This window comes from Rhinoraja longicauda, chromosome 1 (assembly GCF_053455715.1).
Source record: "Rhinoraja longicauda isolate Sanriku21f chromosome 1, sRhiLon1.1, whole genome shotgun sequence".
NCBI classification, from domain to species: domain Eukaryota; kingdom Metazoa; phylum Chordata; class Chondrichthyes; order Rajiformes; family Arhynchobatidae; genus Rhinoraja; species Rhinoraja longicauda.
The window spans coordinates 2067463-2094827 of NC_135953.1; the positions used below are offsets into that span (position 1 = coordinate 2067463).

Below are 27365 nucleotides of genomic sequence, written 5' to 3' on the forward strand. Positions count from 1 at the left end.
CCTCTATTCTTGGTGTTCAAAAGACAGCAATCTTGCAGAAACTTGTGAAATTCTACCAGGCTTGATAGACTGGACACAGGGAGGAGGTTTCTCCTGGCTGTGGTATCCAGGGCAAGGGGCACAATCTCAGAGTAAGGGTGGACTATAAATGACCAAGATGAGGAGAAACCTCTTCATCTGGAGGCTGGTGGATCTTCAGAGTTCTTGACCCCAGAGTTCTCTGGAGACTCAGTCACTGAGTTCATTCAAAACAGTGTAGGAACGAACTGCAGATGCTGTTTCAAATCGAAGATAGTTACAAAATGCTGGAGTAACTCAGCGATCAGGCAGCATCTCTGGAGAGAAGGAATGGGTGATGTTTGGGGTCGAGACCCTTCTTCAGACTGATGTCAGGGGAGTGGGCGGTACAGAGATAGGATGTAGTCGGAGACAGTAAGACTGGTGGGCTCTCTGGAAAGGGGGAGGGGATGGAGAGAGAGAAAGCAAGGGCTACTTGAAGTTAGAGAAGTCAATGTTCATAGCGCTGGGATGTAAGCTCACTCTGACAATGGAGGATGCCCAGGACAGAAAGGTCAGTGTGGGAATGGGAGGGGGAGTTAAAGTGTTGAGCAACCGGGAGATCAGGTAGGTTTAGGTCGACTGGGCAGAGGTGTTCAACGAAACGATCGCCGAGCCTGCGCTTGGTCTCACCGATATACAGGAGTCCACACCTGGAACAGGGGAAACAGTAAATGGTGTCAAGTTAGGAAGAGGGGATGTAATGGTGTCAAGTTAGGAAGAGAGGATGTTCAACGAGATCTGGGTGTCCTAGTGCATCAGTCACTGAAAGGAAGCATGCAGGTACAGCAGGCAGTGAAGAAAGCCAATGGAATGTTGGCCTTCATAACAAGAGGAGTTGAGTATGTGAGCAAAGAGGTCCTTCTACAGTTGTACCGGGCCCTGGTGAGACCGCACCTGGAGTACTGTGTGCCGTTTTGGTCTCCAAATTTGAGGAAGGATATTCTTGCTATTGAGGGCGTGCAGCGTAGGTTCACTAGGTTAATTCCCGGAATGGCGGGACTGTCGTATGTTGAAAGGGTGGAGCAATTAGGCTTGTATACACTGGAATTTAGAAGGATGAGGGGGGATCTTATTGAAACATATAAGATAATTAGGGGATTGGACACATTAGAGGCAGGAAACATGTTCCCAATGTTGGGGGAGTCCAGAACAAGGGGCCACAGTTTAAGAATAAGGGGTAGGCCATTTAGAACGGAGATGAGGAAGAACTTTTTCAGTCAGAGTGGTGAAGGTGTGGAATTCTCTGCCTCAGAAGGCAGTGGAGGCCAGTTCGTTGGATGCTTTCAAGAGAGAGCTGGATAGAGCTCTTAAGGATAGCGGAGTGAGGGGGTATGGGGAGAAGGCAGGAACGGGGTACTGATTGAGAGTGATCAGCCATGATCGCTTTGAATGGCGGTGCTGGCTCGAAGGGCTGAATGGCCTACTCCTGCACCTATTGTCTATTGAGGTTGGAGGAGGTGCAAGTGAACCTCTGATACAGTAGATGAGGTTGGAGGAGGTGCAAGTGAACCTCTTGGACCATCTCCGACATCTCCCTACTGTTTCTATATCTCACCGTCTCCATCACAAGAGACAGACTATCGACTTACATCTAGAACAAACCTACTGACTCCCATAGCTTCTTATGTAAGAAAGATCTGCAGATGCTGGTTTAAATCGAAGGTAGACACAAAATGCTGGAGTAACTCAGCGGGTCAGGCAGCACCTCGGGAGAGAAGGAATGGGTGACTTTTCGGGTCGAGACCCTTCTTGAGACTGATGTCAGGGGAGGGGGTGGGACAAAGTTAGAATGTAGTCGGAGACAGTAGTCGGAGTTGAATGTAGTCGGAGACATCACGCTGATAAATCCCCAGGGCCTGATGGTCTGCATCCCAGGGTACTTAAGGAGGTGGCGCTAGAAGTTGTGGACGCATTGGTTATCATTTTCCAATGTTCTATAGATTCAGGATCAGTTCCGGTGGATTGGGGGGTAGCTAATGTTGTCCCACTTTTCAAGAAAGGAGGGAGAGAGAAAACGGGAAATTATAGAACAGTTAGTCTGACATCAGTGGTGGGGAAGATGCTGGAGTCAATTATTAAAGACGAAATTGCAGAGCATTTCGATAGCAGTAACAGGATCATTCCAAGTCACCATGGATTTACGAAGGGGAAATCATGCTTGACTAATCTTCTGGAATTTTTTGTGGATGTAACTAGGAAAATTGACCGGGGAGAGCCAGTGGATGTAGTGTACCTCGACTTTCAGAAAGCCTTCGACAATGTCCCACATAGGAGATTAGAGGGCAAAATGAGAGCACATGGTATTGGAGGTAGGGTACTGACATGGATAGAAAATTGGTTGGCAGACAGAAAGCAAAGAGTGGGGATAAATGGGTTCCTTTCAGAATGGAAGGCAGTGACAAGTGGGGTACTGCAAGGCTCAGTGCTGGGACCGCAGCTATTTACAATATACATTAATGACTTGGATGAAGGGATTAAAAGTAACATTAACAAATTTGTAGATGACACAAAGCTGGGTGGCAGTGTGAACTGTGAGGAAGATGCTATGAGGTTGCAGGGTGACTTGGACAGGTTGTGTGAGTGGGCGGATGCATGGCAGATGCAGTTTAATGTGGATAAATGTGAGGTTATCCACTTTGGTGGTAAGAATAGGAAGGCAGAATATTATCTGAATAGTTTCAAGTTAGGAAAAGGGGACGTACAACGAGATCTGGGTGTCCTAGTGTACAGCAGGCAGTGAAGAAAGCCAATGGAATGTTGGTCTTCATAACAAGAGGAGTTGAGTATAGGAGCAAAGAGGTCCTTCTGCAGTTGTACAGGGCCCTAGTGAGACCGCACCTGGAGTACTGTGTGCAGTTGTAGTCTCCAAATTTGAGGAAGGATATTCTTGCTATTGAGGGCGTGCAGCGTAGGTTCACTAGGTTAATTCCCGGAATGGCGGGACTGTCGTATGTTGAAAGGGTGGAGCAATTAGGCTTGTATACACTGGAATTTAGAAGGATGAGGGGGGATCTTATTGAAACATATAAGATAATTAGGGGATTGGACACATTAGAGGCAGGAAACATGTTCCCAATGTTGGGGGAGTCCAGAACCAGGGGCCACAGTTTAAGAATAAGGTGTAGGCCATTTAGAACGGAGATGAGGAAAATCTTTTTCAGTCAGAGTGTTGTAAATCTGTGGAATTCTCTGCCTCAGAAGGCAGTGGAGGCCAATTCTTTGGATGCTTTCAAGAGAGAGCTAGATAGAGCTCTTAAAGATAGCGGGGTCAGGGGGTATGGGGAGAAGGCAGGAACGGGGTACTGATTGAGAATGATCAGCCATGAACACATTGAATGGTGGTGCTGACTCGAAGGGCCGAATGGCCTCCTCCTGCACCTATTGTCTTTTGTCTATTGTCTAAGTTGGAGAAGTCAATGTTCATACCGCTGGGGTGTAAACTACCCAAGCAAAATATGAGGTGCTGTTCCTCCAATTTGTTCTGAACCTCACTCTGACAACGGAGGAGGCCCACGACAGAAAGGTCAGATTGGGAATGGGACAGATGCAGTGTAATGTAGATAAATGTGAGGATATCCACTTTGGCGGCAAAAATAAGGAGGCAGATTATTATCTCAATGGTGTCAGGTTAGGTAAGTGGGAACTGCAGCGAGACTTGGGTGTCCTTGTACACCAGTCACTGAAAGTAAACGTGCAGGTACAGCAGGCAGTGAAGAAATCTAATGGCATGTTGGCCATCATAACAAGAGGATTTGAGTACAGGAGTATAGGGCCCTGGTAAGACCCCATCTGGAGTATTGTGTGCAGTTTTGGTCTCCTAATTTGAGGAAGGACATCCTTGCTATTGAGGCAGTGCAGCGTAGGTTCACCAGGTTAATCCCTGGGATGGAGGGACTGTCATATGTAATTTAGTGACTGATATAAGCAAGACTTGCACAAGGGGTGCAACCCTGTTGAGGGAAGTGCCCTGTGAGAAAGGTGCGAGTCTTTGGCTTCGAGTCTTCGGCGAGGAGGCTGAGGTGAGGAGATTACGCTTGTTTTTGAGCCTGAATTGTTTTTTGACACTAAAGTAATGGCGGATAAGTTGGTGCAGTGTGTTTCCTGCTGGAACTTCTGGGAGCTACACCTGCAAGAACTGTGTCCAGGTGCAACTCCTGAATAGACGTGTGGCGGAGTTGGAAAAGCAGCTGCATGACCTCAAGGCCATCCGGGAATGCGAGAGTTTCCTGGACAGGTCTTACTGCGAGGCTGTCACGCCAAGGGTCCGGGTCGAGCAAAGGTGGTAGACTGTTTCAGGGGGGAGCGAACGTGGACTACAGGAGACCCCGGTGGCTGACAAGGGAAGTCAAGGACAGCATAAAAATAAAAGAGAAGAAGTACAACAAAGCAAAGAAGTGTGGGAAGCCAGAGGATTGGGACTCTTTTAAAGAGCAACAGCAGATGACTAAGAAGGCAATACGGGGAGAAAAGATGAGGTACGAGGGTAAACTAGCCAATAATATAAAGGAGGATAGTAAAAGCTTTTTTAGGTATGTAAAGAGGGAAAAAATAGTCAAGGCAAATGTGGGTCCCTTGAAGACAGAAGCGGGGGAATTTATTATGGGGAACAAGGAAATGGCAGACGAGTTGAACCGGTACTTTGGATCTGTCTTCACTAAGGAAGATACAAGCAATCTCCCAGATGTTCTAGTGGCCAGAGACCCTAGGGTGATGGAGGAACTGAAGGAAATCCACATTAGGCAGGAAATGGTGTTGGGTAGACTCATGGGACTGAAGGCTGATAAATCCCCAGGGCCAGATGGTCTGCATCCCAGTGTACTTAAGGAGGTGGCGCTAGAAATTGTGGACTCATTGGTGATCATTTTCCAATGTTCTATAGATTCAGGATCAGTTCCTGTGGATTGGAAGGTAGCTAATGTTGTCCCACTTTTTAAGAAAGGAGGGAGAAAGAAAACGGGAAATTATAGACCAGTTAGTCTGACATCAGTTGTGGGGAAGATGCTGGAGTCAATCATAAAAGACGAAATTGCGGAGCATTTGGATAGTAGTAACAGGATCGTTCCGAGTCAGCATGGATTTACGAAAGGGAAATCATGCTTGACTAATCTTCTGGAATTCTTTGAGGATGTAACTAGGAAAATTGACCGGGGAGAGAAGGTGGATGTGGTGTACCTTGACTTTCAGAAAGCCTTTGACAAGGTTCCACATAGGAGATTAGTGGGCAACTTTAGAGCACATGGTATTGGAGGTAGGGTACTGACATGGATAGAAAATTGGTTGACAGACAGAAAGCAAAGAGTGGGGATAAATGGGTCCCTTTCAGAATGGCAGGCAGTCAAGTCAAGTCAAGTCAATTTTATTTGTATAGCACATTTAAAAACAACCCACTTGACCAAAGTGCTGTACATCTGATTAGGTACTAAGGGAAAAAAAAAATGAAACATACAGTAGCACGCAAACAGTTCACAGCGCCTCCTCAATGAGCCTCAAACGCTAGGGAGTAGAAATAGGTTTTGAGCCTGGACTTAAAGGAGTCGATGGAGGGGGCAGTTCTGATGGGGAGAGGGATGCTGTTCCACAGTCTCGGAGCTGCAACCGCAAAAGCGCGGTCACCCCTGAGCTTAAGCCTAGACCGCGGGATAGTGAGTAGCCCCAAGTCGGCCGACCTGAGGGACCTGGAGTTAGAGAGGGGGGTTAGAAGATTTTTGATGTAGGGGGGGGAATGTCCATTTAGGGCTTTATATGTGAATAGGAGGAGCTTGAAGTTGATTCTGTACCGTACAGGGAGCCAGTGGAGAGAGGCCAGAATCGGGGTGATGTGGTCCCTTTTACGGGTACCCGTCAGGAGTCTCGCTGCGGCGTTTTGGACCAGTTGCAGGCGGGACAGGGAAGATTGGCTGATCCCAGTGTATAGGGAGTTGCAGTAGTCTAGGCGGGAGGAAATGAAAGCGTGAATGATTTTTTCTGTGTTGTCGAATTGGAGGAAAGGTTTGATTTTAGCTATTGTACGAAGTTGGAAGAAGCTGGCTTTTACCACAGCGTTGACTTGCTTATCAAATTTTAATGCAGAGTCAAATATCATGCCGAAGTTTTTGACATGCGGTTTGACTAGGCAGGATAGACTTCCAAGACTGCCTGTTATCGATTTGATGGAGTCGGGGGGGCCGAATAGGATGACCTCAGACTTGCTCTCATTTAATTGGAGGAAGTTCTGTGCCATCCAACATTTTATGTCCTCAAGGCAGTGTAAGAGGCTGTTTAAATTTGACTGGTTGTTGGGTTTCAGGGGGAGGTAAAGCTGAGTGTCATCGGCATAGCAGTGGAAAAAAATGCCGTGCCTTTGAATGATTTGGCCAAGGGGGAGCATGTATAGAGAGAAGAGAATGGGGCCTAGGATGGAGCCTTGTGGAACTCCGCAGGAGAGGCTAGCTGGAGCAGAGGAATAACTGCCTATGTTGATGGCGAAACTCCTATCTTTGAGGTACGAAGCGAACCAGCTCAGGGCAGTGCCATCAATGCCAACCGCGTACCGGAGACGGTCAATAAGGATGGTGTGGTCCACTGTATCGAACGCTGCGCTGAGGTCGAGAAGGAGCAGGATTGCACAGTCGCCGGTGTCGATGGCGAGAAGCAGGTCGTTGTGTACCTTCAACAAGGCAGACTCTGTGCTGTGGTGGGCTCTGAAACCTGACTGGAAACTTTCCAGGATGGTGTTTTGGTGCAGGTAGGGCACTAATTGGTTTAGAATTCCTTGTCACATTTCCACCTCCTTTCTGATTTTCTGCACACCCTTCTTAGGGTTTTGGTGGTGTCATTGAGCCACGGCCGACCTTTGGGCTTAGGCTTTTTCATTTTAAGGGGAGCGATAGAATCCAGGATGGAAGAGCAAGTGATATTAAATAAAGAGGCGAGATCCTCAGTGCTGAGATGGGGGGGGAGAGGCCTAAATAGTGCAGATGTTGGGGGCAGCTGTGAGAGCCTCGGAGAATTTACTGGCAGTCAATGAATTTATGTCGCGGGAGTAGCGAACAGGGAGATGAGATTTTGCGGGAGATAAAGGCAGAGATGCGTCAAAAATGATAGCGCTGTGGTCCGATAGACAGGCTTCAGTAGTTTCAATGTTGTTGATTGGGAATCCGGACGATAACACTAGGTCGAGAGTATGGCCTAACTTGTGAGTGGGTCCCGTGGAGTGAAGAGTCAGATTGAAGGACTCAACCAGGTGCATAAATTCACTCACAAGAGGCTTAGTGGGACAGCAAACATGAATATTAAAGTCACCAAGAATCATGATCCGGTCAAATTTGGGCAAAATGCTAGAAATCAGATCAGCAAATTGGGTGATGAAGTCCTTATGCATTTTTGGTGGGCGATACACAAAAACAATTAAGAGGGGATAGGCTAGGCCTACTAGTGGGGTAGTAACTAGTGGGGTACCGCAAGGCTCAGTGCTGGGACCGCAGCAATTTACAATATACATTAATGACTTGTTAATGAAGTTTTATGCTACAAATTGAGAGGGAGAAGGGAAAATCGGAAGTGTCAGTATTACAGTATAGCAAAGAGGATTACAGAGGCATAAGGCAGGAGCTGGCCAAAATTGACTGGAAGGAGGCCCTAGCAGGGAAGACGGTGGAACAGCAATGGCAGGTGTTCCTGGGAATAATGCAGAAGTTGCAGGATCAATTTATCCCAAAGAGGAGGAAAGATTCTAAGGGGAGTAAGAGGCTCCCGTGGCTGACAAGAGATGTCAAGGACAGCATAAAAATAAAAGAGCAGAAGTATAACATAGCAAAGAAGAGTGGGAAGCCAGAGGATTGGGACTCTTTTAAAGAGCAACAGAAGATGACTAAAAAGGCCATACGGGAAGAAAAGTTGAGGTACGAGGGTAAACTAGCCAATAATATAAAGGCGGATAGTAAAAGCTTTTTTAGGTATGTGAAGAGGAAAAAAATAATCAAGGCATCCCTTGAAGACAGAAGCAGGGGAATTTATTATGTGGAACAAGGAAATGGCAGACGAGTTGAACCGGTACTTTGGATCTGTCTTCACTAAGGAGGATACATGCAATCTCCCAGATGTTCTAGTGGCCAGAGATCCTAGGGTGACGGAGGAACTGGAGGAAATCCACATTAGGCAGGAACAAGTTTTGGGTAGACTGATGGGACTGAATAGACAATAGGTGCAGGAGTAGGCCATTCGGCCCTTCGAGCCAGCACCGCCATTCAATGTGATCATGGCTGATCATTCTCAATCAGTACCCCGTTCCTGCTTTCTCCCCATACCTCCTGACTCCGCTATCCTTAAGAGCTCTATCTAGCTCTCTCTTGAATGTATTCAGAGAATTGGCCTCCACTGCCCTCTGAGGCAGAGAATTCCACAGATTCACAACTCTCTGATTGAAAAAGTTTGGTTGATAAAAGATAAAAAGAAGGCTGATAAATCCCCAGGGCCTTAGGGTCTGCATACCAGGGTACTGAAGGTGGTGGCCCTAGAAATTGTGGATGCATTGGTGATCATTTTCCAATGTTCTATAGATTCAGGGTCAGTTCCTGTGGATTGGAGGGTAGCTAATGTTATCCCACTTTTTAAGAAAGGAGGGAGAGAGAAAACGGGAAATTATAGATCAGTTAGTCTGGTGGGGAAATAGACAATAGGTGCAGGAGTAGGCCATTCAGCCCTTCGAGCCAGCACCGCCATTCAATGCGATCATGGCTGATCACTCTCAATCAGTACCCCGTTCCTGCCTTCTCCCCATACCCCCTCACTCCGCTATCCTTAAGAGCTCTATCCAGCTCTCTCTTGAAAGCATCCAACGAACTGGCCTCCACTGCCTTCTGAGGCAGAGAATTCCACACCTTCACCTAATTATCTTATATGTTTCAATAAGATCCCCCCTCATCCTTCTAAATTCCAGTGTATACAAGCCTAATTGCTCCAGCCTTTCAACATACGACAGTCCCGCCATTAAACTAGTGAACCTACGCTGCACGCCCTCAATAGCAAGAATATCTTCCTCAAATTTGGAGACCAAAACCGCACACAGTACTCCAGGTGCAGTCTCACACCTGGATACTGATTGAGAGTGATCAGCCATGATCGCATTGAATGGCGGTGCTGGCTCGAAGGGCTGAATGGCCTACTCCTGCACCTATTGTCTATTGTCTATTGTCACCAGGACCCGGTACAACTGTAGAAGGACCTCTTTGCTCCTATACTCAACTCCTCTTGTTATGAAGGCCAACATTCCATTGGCTTTCTTCACTGCTTGCTGTACCTGCATGCTTCCTTTCATTGACTGATGCACTAGGACACCCAGATCTCGTTGAACATCCCCTCTTCCTAACTTGACACCATTCAGATAATAATCTGCCTTTCTATTCTTACTTCCAAAGTGAATAACCTCACACTTATCTACATTAAACTGCATCTGCCATGTATCCGCCCAATCACACAACCTGTCCAAGTCACCCTGCAACCTTATTGCATCTTCCTCACAATTCACACTACCCCCCAGCTTAGTATCATCTGCAAATTTGCTAATGGTACTTTTAATCCCTTCATCTAAGTCATTAATGTATATCGTAAATAGCTGGGGTCCCAGCACCAAACCTTGCGGTACCCCACTGGTCACTGCCTGCCATTCCGAAAGGGACCCATTTATCCCCACTCTTTGCTTTCTGTCTGTCAACCAATTTTCTATCCATGTCAGTACCCTACCCCCAATACCATGTGCTCTAATTTTGCCCACTAATCTCCTATGTGGGACCTTGTCGAAGGCTTTCTGAAAGTCGAGGTACACCACATCCACTGACTCTCCCCTGTCAATTTTCCTAGTTACATCCTCAAAAAATTCCAGATTTGTCAAGCATGATTTCCCCTTCGTAAATCCATGCTGACTCGGAATGATCCTGTTACTGCTATCCAAATGCTCAGCAATTTCGTCTTTTATAATTGACTCCAGCATCTTCCCCACCACTGATGTCAGACTAACTGATCTATAATTACCCGTTTTCTCTCTCCCTCCTTTCTTAAAAAGTGGGATAACATTTGCTATCCTCCAATCCACAGGAACTGATCCTGAATCTATAGAACATTGAAATGCTGGAGTCCATTATAAAATACGAAATTGCAGAGCATTTGGATAGCAGTAACAGGATCGTTCCGAGTCAGCATTGATTTACGAAGGGGAAATCATGCTTGACTAATCTACTGGAACTTTTTGAGGGTGTAACTAGGAAAATTGACAGGGGAGAGCCAGTGGATGTGCTGTATCTCGACTTTCAGAAAGCCTTCGACAAGGTCCCACATAGGAGATTGGTGGGCAAATTTAGAGCACATGGTTTTGGAGGTAGGGTACTGACATGGATAGAAAATTGGTTGATAGACAGAAAGCAAAGTGTGGGGATAAATGGGTCCCTTTCAGAAAGGCAGGCATTGACCAGTGGGGTACCGCAAGGCTCGGTGCTGGGACCGCAGCTATTTACAATATACATCAATTACTTGGATGAAGGGATTAAAAGTACCATTAGCAAATTTGCAGATGATACAAAGCTGGGTGGTAGTGTGAACTGTGAGGAAGATGCTATGAGGTTCCAGGGTGACTTGGACAGGTTGTGTGAGTGGGCGGATGCATGGCAGATGCAGTTTAATGTGGATAAGTGTGAGGTTATCCACTTTGGTGGTAAGAATAGGAAGGCAGAGTATTATCTGAATGGTGTCAAGTTAGGAAAAGGGGATGTACAACGAGATCTGGGTGTCCTAGTGCATCAGTCACTGAAAGGAAGCATGCAGGTACAGCAGGCAGTGAAGAAAGCCAATGGAATGTTGGCCTTCATAACAAGAGGAGTTGAGTATAAGAGCAAAGAGGTCCTTCTGCAGTTGTACAGGGCCCTAATGAGACCTCAACTGGAGTACCGTGTGCAGTTTTGGACTCCAAATTTGAGAAAGGATATTCTTGCTATTGAGGGCTTGCAGCGTAGGTTTACTAGGTTAATTCCTGGAATGGCTGGACTGTCATATGTTGAAAGACTGGAGCGACTAGGCTTGTATACACTGGAATTTTGAAGGATGAGAGGAGATCTTATCGAAATGTATAAGATTATTATGGGGTTGGACACGTTAGAGGCAGGAAACATGTTCCCAATGTTGGCGGAGTCCAGAACAAGGGGCCACAGTTTAAGAATGAGGGGTAGGCCATTTAGAACTGAGATGAGGAAAAACTTTTTCAGTCAGACAGTTGTGAATCTGTGGAATTCTCTACCTCAGAAGGCAGTGGAGGCCAATTCTCTGAATGCATTCAAGAGAGAGCTAGATAGAGCTGTTAAGGATAGCAGTGTCAGGGGGTATGGGGGGAAGACAGGAATGAGGTACTGATTGAGAATGATCAGCCATGATCACATTGAATGGTGTTGCTGGCTCGAAGGGCCGAATGGCCTCCTCCTGCACCTATTGTCTATTGTCTCGACACAAAATGTCACCCATTCCTTCTCTCCAGAGAAGCTGCCTGTCCTGCTGAGTTACTTCAGCATTTAGTGTCGATCTTCATTCAAAACAGTGATTTACAACAGCAGTACGGATTACATGCTAATAATTATTTTAGATATTTACAACTTAGAGATTATGTAAAACTACACATGCAAGAATATAAATCTAGAGGTCCAGAAACTCTTGATGTATGCCTGAATCGACATTATAATTCAAATAAATTAATATCCTTTATTTATAATACTCTCCTAGATACTGACATTCCGTCATCAGAATCATATAGACGAGCATGGGAGGACGAATTGAACCAACTCATAATGCAAGATATATGGGATGAAAGTTTACAACATATACACCAATGCTCATTAAATACTAGACATTCCTTAATACAATTTAAAATAATACAGAGACTACATTATTCGAAGACTAAATTAAATAGGATTTTTCCTAGTATCTCTCCAATTTGTGATAAATGTCAATTTCAAGAAGCTAATTTAACTCATATTTTTGTAACTTGCATAAAAATGCAAAATTTCTGGTTGGATATTTTTTAAATAGTTTCTAAAGTTATCGATAAGCAATTGGATATGGATCCAAAATTAATAATATTAGGATTATCAGAACATATTACAAACTTTACAACAAGTTAGGTACATTTTCTTGATTACAGTTTAATAACTGCGAAAAAATTAATACTTAAATTTTGGGGAAAAACAATAACCCCCACAATTAAAATGTGGATTAAGGAAATGAGAGACCTTGCATTTGGAAAAAATAAGATTTGCCTTAATTGACAAACCTGATTTATTTTTTAAAATATGGTCTCCATTTATTGAATTTTTAGAAAAGTAAATGGGTTTGACACAGGACTAAAATAAACATTTTATTTTAAATTAAAAGTTGAAACTTGAGTTTAGGGTTGGATGTACAACTGTGGTTATTGTCTCCCGGATCTACCCCCTTCAATTTCTATAGTTATAACTTTTTTTTAATTCTCTCTTCCCAATAGTTTATAGTTTTTTTTTTCTTTCTTCTTTATTTTTATTTTCTCTGTTTAAAAATTTAAAAATTGAAGCTATGTAAGAACTTTGTAACAAATTTGTCTTTTATTTCTATCTGTACATATACTTTTCAAAAAAAAAAAAAAAAAAAAAAAGTGATTGATTGAATCCAACAGGCCACGGGAACTAAGTGTGCAGCAGTGGTGAGTGAGGTGAACCTGGAAGAGAGGATCTGGAGAGACGGATTAATAAATATATCTGACCCAGCTCCCGGAGACCAGCAGCAGAGCTGGAGGGGATGTCATGGATCAGACAGTGATGCCTGGCAGTGGTGGCAGCTACATGGTGAGTAGCAAATGTGGATAGTTCTATCTCTGCTTCCTACCATCATTCACTGATGTGAGAGTAAAGGTTGGGGTGATACATTGTAACAGGTAGAATTGAGAGGAAGAAGGTGGTTAGTGTAACCAGCACTCTAAATGAAAGTGAGTGACAAAGGGCTTAGTCCAAGATGTCCAATGGTCAATATGTGGGGAATCATAAATTCCCAGTTCCCTGTTGGCCATGTGTGCAGGAGGGATGACCCACTTCAGCTCCTGACTGGATGCATTGGCCATTTGAAGTCATAGATTCATCGAGCTGTATGACATGGAACAGGCCATTTGGATGAATTCCACCATGTTGCCCAACAAAGCTCGTCCCTCTTGCCTGCTCCTCACTGATATCCCTCCAAATCTTTCCTATCCATGTACCTGTCCCAGTATCTTTGAAATGTTGTAATTGTACCTGCCTGCACTTCCCCCCGAACAGCTCGACCCATAAATCACCATCCTGTGTGCAAATAATACCCCACAAATCCCTTTTCAAATCTTTCCCCTCTCACCTTTGACCTGTGCCCTCTAGTTTTAGAGTCCCCTATCCTGGTAAAAAAGACTGGATGTTTACCTTATCTGTGCCACCCCTCAGCCTCATGCACTCCAGGGTAAACAGGCCCAGCCTATCCAGCCTCTATCTAGCACAGTATTTGTGGATATCACAAATCTCCTGAGGTGCTGCCTGACCAGCTGAGTTACTCCAGCATTTTGTGATACCTTCGTTCACCAACCGCCACAACAGATCCATGGCTGATGCCATCTGCCTGGCCCAACACTAACCCATGCTGACCAAGAATAGAACTATGGCCACTGGTCCCAAAGTGCTTCCCTGAGACATCTCCATCACTTGCCCTGCCCTATTTCACAAGAGTAGATCAAGCTTGGCTCTCTCCATAGCAGGTCATCTATGCAGTACATGAATACAGTTCCTGAACACTCTTCATTTCCACCCATCGATGACCTTAACACTTTGGTAGTCCTAGTCTGTATTAAGAAAGTTAAAATTTCCTAATATGACCAGTGTGCTGTTTATACAACTCTCCACAATCTCCTGCCATATTTTTGTTCCTCTAATTCCTGTTGCTTATTTGGAGGCCTATAGAACGGCTTCAACGAGATGATCATCTCCTCCTGATTTCTCAGCTTCCCCCATAAACCGGGTTGTACAGGAGTCCCTCATGGCCATCCTTGTCTCAAACAGATGCACCATGCTGCTTATTGCATGGGTGTGGTCTCTCAAATGGGGAAAACACACCTGTGGCACATTTGTAGTGTCTCTCCAAACCTTCCTATCAATGTACCTGTCTAAATATCTTCAAATATTGTTATCCTCGAGAGGGAAGGTGAGCAGCCGGAAGTAGTTGTGCATGTAAGCACAAATGAGGTGGGTAAGAAGAGGTAGGAGGTTCTGCAACGTGAGTACAGAGAACCAGGCAGGAGGCTGAACAGCTGGACTTCTAAGGTGGTTATCTCCGTGTTGCTTCCAGTACCCCGTGCTAGTGAGCGTAGGAACAGGGAGATAGGGGATCTGAATGTGTGGCTGAGGAGTTGGTGCTGGGGCCGGGGTTTAGATTCCTAGATCAGTGGAATCTCTTCTGGGACAGGGGTGACCTGTACAAAAGGGATGGGTTGCACCTCAATTGGAAGGGGACTGACATTCTGGCAGGCAGGTTTGCTACTGCTACACGGGTGTGTTTAAACTAAACTGGGGGGATGGAGTCAACAACGTGGAAGCATATGTGTGCAGCTAACGGGAAAGAGAGTGTTGGAAAAGTCACATTTAAACTCTCAGGGCAGGGGAATGATTCTAAGTCATGTGGTTTCTGTGAAAAGCAAAGGGTGTGGTTGGGGTCGGGTGAAACTGAAAGCACTGAAGCTCTCAGTAAAACAAGGCACATTCTGGGCAGAGGTCACACTGAGTACCTTCAAGATTGTAATCTCTGCATTGCTTCTGGTCTCACATGCTCCTGAATATAGGAATATAGAATTGTAAATCTGTGGAATTCTCTGCCGAGTTGTAAATCTGTGGAATTCTCTGCCTGGGAAGGCAATGGAGGCCAATTCTCTGAATGCATTCAAGAGAGAGAGATAGATGGAGCTCTTAAGGATAGCAGAGTCAGGGGGTATGGGGAGAAGGCAGGAACGGGGTACTGATTGAGAATGATCAGCCATGATCACATTGAATGGTGGTGCTGGCTCGAAGGGCCGAATGGCCTCCTCCTGCACCTGTTGTCTTTAGGCCAGATGAATGTGTGGCCAAAGGGGTGGTGGAGGAGGGAGGGCTTTGGATGCTGGGACATGGACATTTGTGGAGTGGGTGCAGCCTCTACTAGCAGGTCAGTTTGCACTTGAATGGGGCAAGGTCCAATATCCTCGCTGGCAGTTTTATTCCTGTTGTTTGGAAGGTTTAAAACTAATTTGGTCGGGGAAATGGGACTTAGACTAGATGTGCGATTGAGGGTAAGTTTCAGTCAAATGTAGAAATATCCCCCACTCCATCCCCCCTGAACCCCCCCTTAAAACTCCCCAAAACCTCTCCTTCATTGGTCTAGCACCCTCCCCCCCCCCACTCACTCTCCCCTCCTCTGCACCCCTCGCCCCTCCCCCCACTCCCCCTCCAACCCCCCCCCCCCACTCCCCCTCCAACCCCCCCCCACTCCCCCTCCAACCCCCCCCCCCCCCCCTCCCCACTGATCCACACCATCCCGTTCGGACCCGTTATGTTCTGTGTAAGTACAGGGGCTCCTCAGCTTCCAATGGGGTTCCGTTCCGAGGAACCCATCGGACACCGAATGTATTGTAAGTGGAGATACATTGAAAACGCACGATCGCATCTCCGGAAGCGAGCGGCGGCGGCTGCGGGTCCCTGCCGTCTGCACCATCGCAAAGGTGAACTATCCCACGTCAAACCATCGTAACCCACCTCCGATCACACGATCTCACCGCTCCCACTCTACCTGTCCATCCTTCTATACCTCCGTCGTGCCAATCCCACAGCTACTGCCGGTCTCCGGCCCCTCTCTTGGCCTTACCTCTCACCAGAGTAGTGTCTGTGGCTCCGATCACACGATCTCACCGCCCACACTCTGCCAGAAATAACATTGGAAGGTGAGTGAACTGAACACCAGAGACAGCACTGAATAAGTGTAACGCAGACCAATAGACAGCAAAACGCACAGTGACTGATTACCAGCTCCTTCCTTCAGTGTCCCGGACAGTGAGTGGCTGCTTCAGGTTGTCAGTGTGACCAGTGCCCACGTTGTGCCTTGGTTTTATTGAGCTTCAGTGTTTTCAGTTTCACCCCAACCACATCCTTGGCTTTTCACAGAAACCATGTGACTCTTTTCCGTAACAAGGAGAGGCTGGGGATTTATTCATGGATCATTGGAGGCTGAAGCGTCACTTTACAGAAGTTAATAAAACCATGAGTGGCAAAGATAAGGTGGATGTTCACAGTCTTTGGATGGATGCACCCATTCCAAAGTCTCCATATCTTTCCTGTAATGGGACGATCAGAACTGCTCGCGATACTCCAAATATAGCCTGACCAAAGTCCTCTAAAACGGCATTATAACTTGCCGACTCTTACACACAATGCCCCAACCTATTAGAGCAGGCACACCATAGACTGAGGATAAAGATGTCATTGATACGAGTTGTTGCAGGATGGTCATGCCAAGGATGCAGGCAGTTTCAGGCAGAGAGTACCAGGAATGGGAGTAGGCAGTGCAGGTCCTCTGTAGCCACCCCCTTGACAACAGGTATGGCCTTTGGATACTGTTGGTGGAGATCACCAGTCAGGGCAGTGCAGCAGCAGCAGTCAGGTGTGTGGTGTTCAGCCTGGCTCTGACACACAGTGGGGAAGGATGAAGGGATGAGGTCCTGCAGAATGAATACAGGGAGTTTGGCAAAAGGTTAAAAAGCAGGAGCACAAAGATAGTGGTGGTGGCTCGTGGTAGCCACCAATAGCATGGTTGTGCAGTCTTTAGACTTGCACAAAAACCTATGGACGGGAGAGATGAAGGTGGAGAGGTTGTTACACACGAGCAACCCCACTCTCGGGCCGCAGGAGGTGGATTCCAGTGGCACGTTTAGACGTTACGGCTGGAAACTCCCTTGGCTGCACTGGATGGCCATGTCTTCTTCGTGCTTTGAAATGCCCTTTGCACTCCACAGTGCGTTGCTGAGCCGCCCTCTCGGCTGTTGAACCCTCCAGTGGATTTCCTCCACCCAATTTGCCAGCACAGACCTTGCATGCTGGGCTGAGCAAGTCCATGAACTCACTGAGGGTCTGAGACCCGTCAGTTACCCTCGTGTGGTTTAGCACGTCAGCTGAAGCAGTTTTCCAGGGTGTGGCCATTGCCGCATGCTAACAGCTTCTTGGAGCCACAGGTGAGAGCTGGGTGCCAGATGGGGACCAAAGGTGGATAAACTACCCTCAAAGCACCACGACATGACCCCCATCAGAGTTGCTACCCCTCCCTGAGCACTCCCACAGAGAGAGTAATCTCCGCATTACTCCCAATGCCACATGCTGGTGAAGGTAGCAAGGGGAAGTTAAGGGCCTGTCCCACTTAGGCGATTTTAAGGCGACTGCTGGCGACTAGGCTGTCGCCGACAGTTCGCGGGCATGATCGTGAGGAGTCTTCCAAAAATCATAGTGGATCTCGGCGCGTCGCTGAGAAATTATCCGGTTTGAAATTTCTTGGCGACAGCTGGCTTGTCGGCAGGTATTACTGCTTATTGCTAGTTGCTAACGCTAACAGCTGCCCGGCTACCTCCTCTGCCTGCACGTCCTCAGCTCCCTATTAACCCTCAGGCTGCTCAGCTTCCTCGGTCCTCATAGGCCTTGCTCTGGATCAGCCTGTTGTGCCTGCTGTGACGTTTTGATCTCTCCGGGCTCTATGCTCTTCGCTCCTGCCTGGCATGGCACTGAAGTACTTCGCTGCGAGGCTGCTCCAGCTCAACAACCACTCCACTCCGCCATGCATCTCTGCCATCATCAACCACGGACTTCTACGACGACCCAGATACATCCACAGAGGCTCCGGTCACAAGTTTGTCTACTCCCAGACCGGTCACTCCATCCCTGCACTCTGGTCAGCTGATCGGACTTCCACTCGTCCATTACGTCATCACAATAACGCACACGAGCGTGCCCCCTGTCTACAAGCCCTGGCTAAATCACCCGTGTCCATCCACACCACACAAAGCAACATGAAGCTCACTCTGTTAAATATCCGGTCCCTCAACAATAAAAGCCACATTCTGAATGACTTCATCCTGGAAAATAAACTGGACTTCCTCTGTCTGACAGAAACCTGGCAACAACCTCTGGATTACCTCCCACTCAACCTCACTACACCCAACGGATACTCCTACATCAATAAACCACGCTCGGAAGGCCGAGGTGGTGGGATTGCCGTAATTCACCGACAGGACTTCAAGATCAACCTCATCTCCATCTCATCTGCTCCTTCATTTGAACACCTGGTTTTCAAACTCTCTGGCCACACACAATTAGTCATGGCAGTTATCTACCGCCCTCCCAAACCACACCCATCATTCCTTTCTGACTTCTCTGACTTTCTGACCCAGTTCTGCTCTCTCTCCCCCTCAATCCTCCTCCTCGGTGATTTCAACATCCATATGGACTCCACTGACTCCACAATAACCGCTGACTTCACTGAAATACTCAACTGCTTTAACCTCACTCAACACGTCAAATTTCCCACCCATAACCGTGGGCACATTCTGGACCTTGTCTGCTCCACTGGACTAAATCTACATCACCTCTCTGGCTCCGACCCCACCCTCTCTGATCACTTAGCCATCGCCATGTCTGTCAACATTCCCACCCCAGCTCCAAAGCAAAAACGCAAAATCAACTTCCGTAAGCTGAACTCTGTTTCACCTACCTCGCTCTCATCCTCCCTCTCTGAAATAATGTCCGCCTCTCCCTTCGTTGACCTCCACAGCCCATCTGACCTCACTGACTACTACAACCGCACTCTCTCCTCCTGCCTCGACCAGCTTGCACCTATAAAAACCAAAACAGTTTCCTTCACCCACTCTGCTCCCTGGTTTACCCCTGAACTCCGCATGATGAAAACTCATGCCCGCCAACTTGAAAGACTCCGCAACAAAACAGGTCTCACAATTCACTCCCAAGCCTACAAAGACCACCTGCAGCACTACAAAGATGCCCTCTCCCGCGCCCACTCCACCTACTACTCTCAAATAATTCACTCTGGCTCCGGAAACCCCAAAACACTCTTCTCTACAATAAACAAACTCCTCAGCCCCCTGGACACCATCTCCCAATCATTCACAGTTGACAAATGCACCACTTTCCTTTCATTCTTCCAAAGCAAAATAGACAACATCTACAGCACCTTAACCACCAACGCACCTGCTCCCCCTCAAACCACCTGCCCCCCCCTTATCCTGTCAGCCCCTGCCTCAGTTCTCCCCAGTCTCCACCACCGACCTCTCTGACCTCTTCACAGGAATAAAAACTGCCACCTGCTCTCTGGACCCCATCCCCTCCAGCTTTGTCAAGGCCTGCCTTCCTGCTCTCTCTCCACTTATCACTGCAACAATAAACTCCTCCCTGTCCCCTGGCATCGTCCCGCCATCCCTCAAAATCGCTGCTGTCACCCCCATTCTGAAAAAACCTGGTCTAAACCCTGACACTCCAAACAACTTCAGACCAATCTCCAACCTACCCTTTCTGTCCAAAGTTTTGGAACGTGCTGTAGCTTCCCAACTCAAATACCACCTCTCTACCAATAACCTGTATGAAACTTTCCAATCCGGATTCCGCTCCAACCACTGTACTGAAACTGCGCTCCTCAAAATCACAAACGACATTCTCCTCTCCTCCGACGCTGGCAACCTCAACATCCTCATCCTACTTGACCTCAGCGCCGCCTTTGACACCATAAATCACTCCATTCTCCTCACCCGACTTGAAACCTCCTTTAACATCACCGGCACAGCCCTATCCTGGTTCAAATCTTACCTCTCTGACAGACACCAGTTCATCTCCATTAACAACTGTAAATCCCCCACCGCTCCCCTCCCCCAAGGTGTCCCCCAAGGCTCAGTTCTCGGCCCCCTCCTCTTCATCCTCTACCTGTTCCCCCTTGGTCAATTAATCCGCCGTCATGGTCTCAACTTCCACTGCTTCGCCGATGATATCCAGCTCCTCATCTCCATCAAGTCAATTTCCCCCACCACACACTCTACACTGACAAACTGCATCACTGAAATAAAATCTTGGCTTCAATCAAATTTCCTCAAACTCAATTGCAACAAATCTGAAATCATCATCATTGGTCCAAAAACGCTCACCAAATCCACCCAAAACTTCATCCTCAACATTGATGGTCTCCCAGTATCCACCTCCCCTCACATCCGGAATCTTGGAATCATCTTTGATCAAACCCTCTCCTTCGACAAACACATTAAACACATCACAAAGACAGCCTTCTTCCACCTCAAAAACATTGCCCGTCTCCGTCCATCCCTCTCCTCCACAGCTGCAGAAACCCTCATCCACGCCTTCATCACCTCCCGTCTGGACTACTGTAACAGCCTCCTCTATGGCGCACCCTCAAAAATCATCAGTAAACTTCAATACATTCAAAACTCCGCTGCCCGTCTACTCACCCACACCCCGATCCGTGACCATATCACCCCCGTCCTTTACAAACTCCACTGGCTCCCCATCCCCCAGAGAATCCAGTACAAAATCCTCCTCATAACCTACAAAGCCCTCCATAACCTGGCCCCATCCTACCTGACCGACCTCCTCCACAGGCACACTCCCACCTGCACCCTCCGCTCTGCTGCTGCCAATCTCCTATCCCCCCACATCCGGACCAAACTCAGATCCTGGGGGGACAGGGCTTTCTCCATCGCTGCTCCCACCCTATGGAACTCACTACCCCAAACCGTTAGAGACTCCTCCACACTCACCACATTCAAAACATCGCTGAAGTCTCACCTGTTCAGTACTGCCTTCAACCACTGAAGGTCACCTCACCTTCTGTCTCCTTTCTCTGTTCATTTACTTATTTACTTATTTATCTATTTATTCATTTCCCTATGTTCTCTAAATCTCTGTAAAGCGTCTTTGAGTATATGAAAAGCGCTATATAAATGTAATGCATTATTATTATTATTATTATTATTGCAGGCACTGTCACATGCTGTCCCCAGGTTTGCAAGGTTGCCGCCTGTACTTTATCATGACATCTCATTCAGAGTTTTTGAATAAAGTTGATTTTGGTGATTTTTAAAAAGACAGGTGTCGGAATTTATTGAATTTCTAAGTTTATATACATCACAGACACTACTAACACAAAGATAAACTGAGTTTTACTGCTATGCTGTTTGTAGAGGGTTTGGCACACCTGACCATAAGGACAGCAAGGTCTGGCCAGACCATTTCACACGTTAAGGGCGCCTCCGAGCATCACACCTGTGGTCTAAACCTGTCCACTGAAAAGCAGCTGCAACAGCCAGGTGTGGATTGTGGGCGGAGTCTGCGATGCATGCAGTTTTCCATCTTTCAAAGTAATATAGTGTTTTTGAATAAAGTTGATTTAGGTGATTTAAAAAAAAATAGGTGTCGGAATTTATTGAATTTCTAAGTACTTTCTCATGACATCTCATTCAAAGATTCTAGTCACATTTGTTTTCACCATTAAAACCAAACCCTGACACACACGCTCCGCTATGAAAACACTTTTCATTCATTTATTTAGATCAATGAGGCAAGCACATCCACAGGCATTTCACTACGTTTATTAAAGGCCAAAGCTCACACGTAGACAGACACTACTAACACAAAGATAAACTGAGTTTTACTGCTATGCTGTTTGTAGGGGGTATGGCACACCTGACCATAAGGACAGCAAGGTCCGGCCAGACCATTTCACACGTCACTGTACTTTGTGCTTGCCTCATTGATATAGTCGGATAATTGCGCTCGGCCGCGTTCACGCGTCGTGATGCATATGCAACCGGTCTCTCGTCTTGCATCAGGACCGCTCCAAATCCACTGTTGGAAGCGTCTGTGGCAATTGAAACGGGTGCGTTCACATCGTACAGTTTGAGTACGGGTGGCGATGTGAGAAGACACTGCTGTTACAACATATTCATGAACAGATCGGTCATGGAGGAAGAAATTACATGTTGTCGAAACATGTCAAAGCTAACTCCGCTGCAAGAAAGGTTATAAAGAATTGCATTGTGACCAAACGTCAGCAAGGAAGATTTGTATATTAGACGCAGATGGAGACAGGTACAATATATGGCAGACCTTTTTTGGAAACGGTGGACACAAGAATGGCCTTCTCCTGCACCTATTGTCTATTGTCTATGCAGATGCAGTTTAATGTAGATAAGTGTGAGGTTATTCACTTTGGAAGTAAGAATAGAAAGGCAGATTATTATCTGAATGGTGTCAAGTTAGGAGGAGGGGGGGTTCAACGAGATCTGGGTGTCCTAGTGCATCAGTCAATGAAAGGAAGCATGCAGGTTCAGCAGGCAGTGAAGAAAGCCAATGGAATGTTGGCCTTCGTAACAAGAGGAGTTGAGTATAGGAGCAAAGAGGTCCTTCTACAGTTGTACCGGGCCCTGGTGAGACCGCACCTGGAGTACTGTGTGCAGTTTTGGTCTCCAAATTTGAGGAAGGATATTCTTGCTATGGAGGGCGTGCAGCGTAGGTTCACTAGATTAATTCCCGGAATGGCGGGACTGTCGTATGTTGAAAGGCTGGAGCGATTGGGCTTGTATACACTGGAATTTAGAAGGATGAGGGGGGATCTTATTGAAACATATAAGATAATTAGGGGATTGGACACATTAGAGGCAGATAACATGTTCCCAATGTTGGGGGAGTCCAGAACAAGGGGCCACAGTTTGAGAATAAGGGGTAGGCCATTTAGAACGGAGATGAGGAAGAACTTTTTCAGTCAGAGGGTGGTGAAGGTGTGGAATTCTCTGCCTCAGAAGGCAGTGGAGGCCAGTTCGTTGGATGCTTTCAAGAGAGAGCTGGATAGAGCTCTTAAGGATAGCGGAGTGAGGGGGTATGGGGAGAAGGCAGGAACGGGGTACTGATTGATAGTGATCAGCCATGATCGCATTGAATGGCGGTGCTGGCTCGAAGGGCTGAATGGCCTACTCCTGCACCTATTGTCTATTGTCTATTGTCTATTGTCTATAGTAGGGATTAACGGGCCCATTTCAGAATGGCAGGCAATGACTAATGGGGTACCGCAAGGCTCGGTGCTGGGACCGCAGCTATTTACAATATACATTAATGACTTAGATGAAGGGATTAACAGTAACATTAGCAAATTTGCAGATGACACAAAGCTGGGTGGCAGTGTGAACTGTGAGGAAGATGCTATGAGGATGCAGGGTGACTTGGACAGGTTGTGTGAGTGGGCAGATACATGGCAGATGCAGTTTAATGTGGATAAATGTGAGGTTATCCACTTTGGTGGTAAGAACAGGAAGGCAGATTATTGTCTGAATGGTGTCAAGTTAGGAAAAGGGGAAGTACAAAGAGATCTGGGTGTCCTTGTTCATCAGTCACTGAAAGTAAGCATGCAGGTACAGCAGGCATTGAAGAAAGCTAATGGCAGGTTGGCCTTCATGATAAGAGTAGTTGTGTATAGAAGCAAAGAGGTCATTCTGCAGTTATACAGGGCCCTAGTGAGACCACACCTGGAGTACTGTGTGCAGTTTTGGTTTCCAAATTTGAAGAAGGACATTCTTGCTATTGAGGGAGTGCAGTGTTGGTTCACTGGGTTAATTCCCGGAATGGCGGGACTGTCGTATGTTGAAAGACTGGAGCGACTGGGCTTGTATACACTGGAATTTAGAAGGATGAGAGGGGATCTTATTGAAATATATAAGATTATTAAGGGATTGGACACGCTAGAGGCAGGAAACCTGTTCCCGATGTTGTGGGAGTCTAGAACCAGGGGCCACAGTTTAAGAATATGGGGTAGGCCAATTTAGAACGGAGATGAGGACATTTTCTTTCACTCAGAGAGTTGTAAATCTGTGGAATTCTCTGCCTCAGAAGGCAGTGGAGGCCAATTCTCTGGATGCTTTCAAGAGAGAGTTAGATCGAGCTCTTAATGATAGCGGAGTCAGGGGGTATGGTGAGAGGGCATGAACGGGGTACAGATTGTGAATGATCAGCCATGATCACATTGAATGACGGTGCTGGCTCGAATGGACGAATGGCCTACTCCTGCACCTATTGGCTATTGTCTATTGTTGCCGGTTTGTGGTTTGTCCCTGCTTGGACCACTGTCGGTCGGTACTCACCACCGCTGACTAGGAACACCCCACAAGCCTTGCCATTTCAGAGATGCTCTGACCCAGTTGTCAGGCCATAACAATTTGGCCCTTATCAAAGTCGCTCACGTCTTTACTCCTGCCCATTTCTCCTGCATCCAATACATCAACTTCAAGAACTGACTGTTCACTTGCTGCCTAATATATCCCACCCCTTGACAGGTGCCGTTGTATCAAGATAATGTTATTCACTTTGCCTGTCAGTGGTCATAATGTTTTGGTGATCGGTGTATGTACAACATTCAGATCCCATTACAGCACATGTTCCCCCTCTTTCAGCTTGGAGGACATCAAAAGCCATTCAATTTTGCAGGGCAGCCGTCCGGATGGCCACTGTCTCAGCATTTATTTTGTCAAAGGCTATGGAGGTATCATTAGCAACCTTTTTTAACGCAGAGGCTAGATTGATGCTTTCTCTTGCCACCTTTCCCACTTCGTATAAAGGGAATGCACTAGCAAAGAACCTTTGAGTCTCAGTGAAATCCTGTTTTATCTGTGTTGACTGAAAGTACATTTCTGATCAGGAGGTGGAGTGACAGACGAAAGGCACCACAGAGGCCAAATAACATGAGCCTGAACAATCTTGGGGCAACCAGCCATAAGCTTTATCGTTGCAAACAAAGTCAGTGGACAATCAGAGACATTGAAATATTGTTACAGAAGGATAGCAAGAGTTTCTGTGGATATATAAAGAGTAATAAAGAGGCAAGTGTGGACGTTGGGCCGCTGGAGAATGATGCAGGAGAAGTGATAACGGGAAATAAAAAAAATGGCAGAGGAATTGAATAACTTTTTTGCATCAGTCTTCACAGTGGAAGACACCAGCAGTGTGCCTGCAATCCTAGAGAGTCAGGGGGTGGAGGTTAGTGGTGATTACTGATGCTGGGAAAATTGAAAGGTCTGAGGGTGGATCAATAACCTGGACCCCAGGGTTCTGAAGGAGGTGGCCTCAAAGATTGTGGAGGCAATAGTTGTGATATTTCAAGAATCACTAGAGTTAGGAGTGGTTCCTGAAGATTGGAAAATTGTGAATATCACCCCGCTGTGCAAAAAGGGAGCAAAGCGGAAGATTGGAAACTATATAGGGCAGTTAGCCTGACCTTGGTGGTTGGTGAGATTTTAGTCAATTACTAGACCAAGTGGACCCGTTGGGCCCAAACCACTCCTGCATTGGTGCAGCACCCCCTCCTCCCGTACTTCCCCCTCCCCTCTCCCTCACCCCACTCTCCCCTCCCCTCCTCCCTCCACCCTCTCCCTCGCCCCCCTCCCTGTCCCCCTACCTCGACCCCCTCTCCCTCCCCTCCCCCCCTCTCCCTCCCCTCCCCCCTAGAGTTGCATCTCCTGCATTGGTGCAGCACCCTCACCTGCCCCACTCCCTCCTCCCCACTCCCTCCTCCCTCCTCCCCTTTCCTTCCCACACCACTCCTCTCCCTCCACCCCCTCCCTTCCCCAACACCCCTCCCTCCCCCCCTCATCCACCCCCTCCCTCCTCCCCTCCCTCCATCCTCCCTTCCCTCCATCCCTCCCCCCCCCTCCCTCCCGGGAGCAACCCGCGGTTGCCGTAGCAACCCGCCTCCTGGCCCGAGCGGCCCCCATTGGTGGAGCGGGAGTGGGGTGGGAGTGTCTTGTCCCGTCCCGGTGCAGGGATGTTCACTGGTGGAAGGCAGCAGCTCTCCTACTGTTGCTGAGCCGCTGGAGTTCTTTGAGGAAGTTAATAGCAGAACAGACAGAGGGGAGGATGTTATTTACCTAGATTTTCCAAAGGCCTTCGACAAGGTGCCACACGTCAGGCTGCTCAGAAACATGAGAGCCCATAGTATTAAAGGGAAGATGAGATGTGTAAGAAGGAATTGCAGATGCTGGTTTGAACCAGGCATCTCTGGAGAGAAGAAATGGGTGACGTTTCGGGTCGAGACCCTTCTTCAGAAGATACTAGCATGGATAGCGAGTTGGTTGGATGGCAGAAGGGAAAGTTGGGGAGCTGAAGAAGCGTCTTGACCCGAAACGTCACCCGTTTCTTCTCTCCAGAGATTTTGCCTGACCTGCTAAGTTACTCCAGCATTTTGTGCATCTTTGGCAGAAGGCAAAGAGTTTCAATAAAAGGCACTTTTTCTGGTAGCTGCCAGTGACAAGTCGAGTTCCGCAAGGGTCGGTGCTGGGGCCACGTCTTCACATTGCATATAAATGATTTGGATAATGGGATTGAAGGCTTTGTGGCCAAGTTTGCAGAAGATGCTTAGGTAGGTGGAGGGGCAGGCAGTACAGAGGAAGTAAGGACTCAGCAGAAAGACTTGGACAGATTAGGAGAGTGGGCAGAGAAGTGGCAGATGAAATTCAGTATAGCAAAGGGCGGAGTCCTTTGGCATTTTGGTAATAGGAATAAAGGCGTAGATTATTTTCTAAATGGAGAGAGAATCCAGAAATCGGAGGTGCAAAGGGACTTGGGAGTGCTGATGCAGATTCCCAAAAAGTTAATTTGCAAGTCGAATGGGCAGTAAGGAAGGCAAATTCAATGCTAGCATTTATATCAAGACTGGAATACAAAAACAGAGATACAATGCTGAGGCTCTTTAAGGCACTGGTCAGGCCGCATCTGGAGTACTGTGAGCAAATTTGGGCCCATATCTGAGGAAGGATGTGCTGGCTCTGAAGAGGGTCCAGAGGAAGTTTACAAGAATTATTCCAGGAATGAGTGGGTTAACATATGATGAGCGTTTGTCAGCACTGGGCCTGTAATCGCTGGAGTTTAGAAGGTTGAGGGGGGACCTCATTGAAACTTACAGAATAATGAAAGGCATAGATGGAGTGGATGTGGAAAGGATGTTTCCACTAGTGGGAGAGACTAGGACCAGAGGTCATAGCCTCAGAATTAAAGGGTGCTCTTTTAGAAAGGAGGTGAAGGGGAACATCTTTAGTCAGAGGGTAGTTAATCTGTGGAACTCATTGCCACAGAGGGCTGTGGAGGCCGTCGGATATATTCAAGGCAGAGGAAAACATTCTTGATTAGAGCGGGTGCCAAGGGTTATGAAGAGAAGGCAGGAAAATGGGATTAGAAGGC

At 47.1% G+C, this 27365-nt stretch overlaps 2 protein-coding genes across 7 annotated transcripts in view; one reads left to right on the forward strand and one right to left on the reverse strand.

Annotated features, from left to right (window-relative positions):
• LOC144595331 (retinol dehydrogenase 11-like) overlaps positions 1-27365 on the forward strand; it is a 379579-nt gene that overhangs the window by 257741 nt on the left and 94473 nt on the right. The gene's annotated exons all lie outside the window — the stretch shown is intronic.
• The window catches only part of LOC144595043 (interferon-induced very large GTPase 1-like), a 271628-nt gene that overhangs the window by 9557 nt on the left and 234706 nt on the right, over positions 1-27365 (reverse strand). The window contains exons 1-2 of one of the 6 annotated variants that reach the window (XM_078402040.1): positions 16100-16181; positions 15955-16008 (exon numbers count right to left, since the gene is read on the reverse strand). The gene's annotated coding sequence lies outside the window, so the exon portion shown is untranslated. Of the gene's footprint in view, positions 1-15845; positions 15903-15954; positions 16009-16099; positions 16182-27365 lie in introns of those variants that run through there. The other 5 variants (XM_078402217.1, XM_078402129.1, XM_078402487.1 and 2 more) reach the window with 5 other exon arrangements.